The sequence below is a fragment of the Phalaenopsis equestris genome, unplaced genomic scaffold (genome assembly GCF_001263595.1).
Source record: "Phalaenopsis equestris unplaced genomic scaffold, ASM126359v1 Scaffold000595, whole genome shotgun sequence".
NCBI classification, from domain to species: domain Eukaryota; kingdom Viridiplantae; phylum Streptophyta; class Magnoliopsida; order Asparagales; family Orchidaceae; genus Phalaenopsis; species Phalaenopsis equestris.
The window spans coordinates 518,867-519,183 of NW_018165035.1; positions in this window are offsets into that span (position 1 = coordinate 518,867).

Genomic DNA, 317 nt, shown 5'->3' on the forward strand with positions numbered 1-317 from the left:
GTATTGATATGGGTATTATGCGTTCAATATTATAATTAACCATGACTTTGTGAAACATATTGATTTTATGCTCATTATATTATACTTGTGCGTATTGTTGGTTTAATTGAGTGCAATGGGCCTTCAAATAATGATACTTATTCATAAATTATGTTGCAATAATTTATTTCAATGTAAGAAAATATAATAATTTATTTTGATTATTTTATTACATACACAATCATAATATATGGAAATATTAAGATTAGGCTCTATGCATTTTTTTTATGTGGTTATAGATGGTGATGTGTAGCTTATGATTTTTAAAATTCCTATAA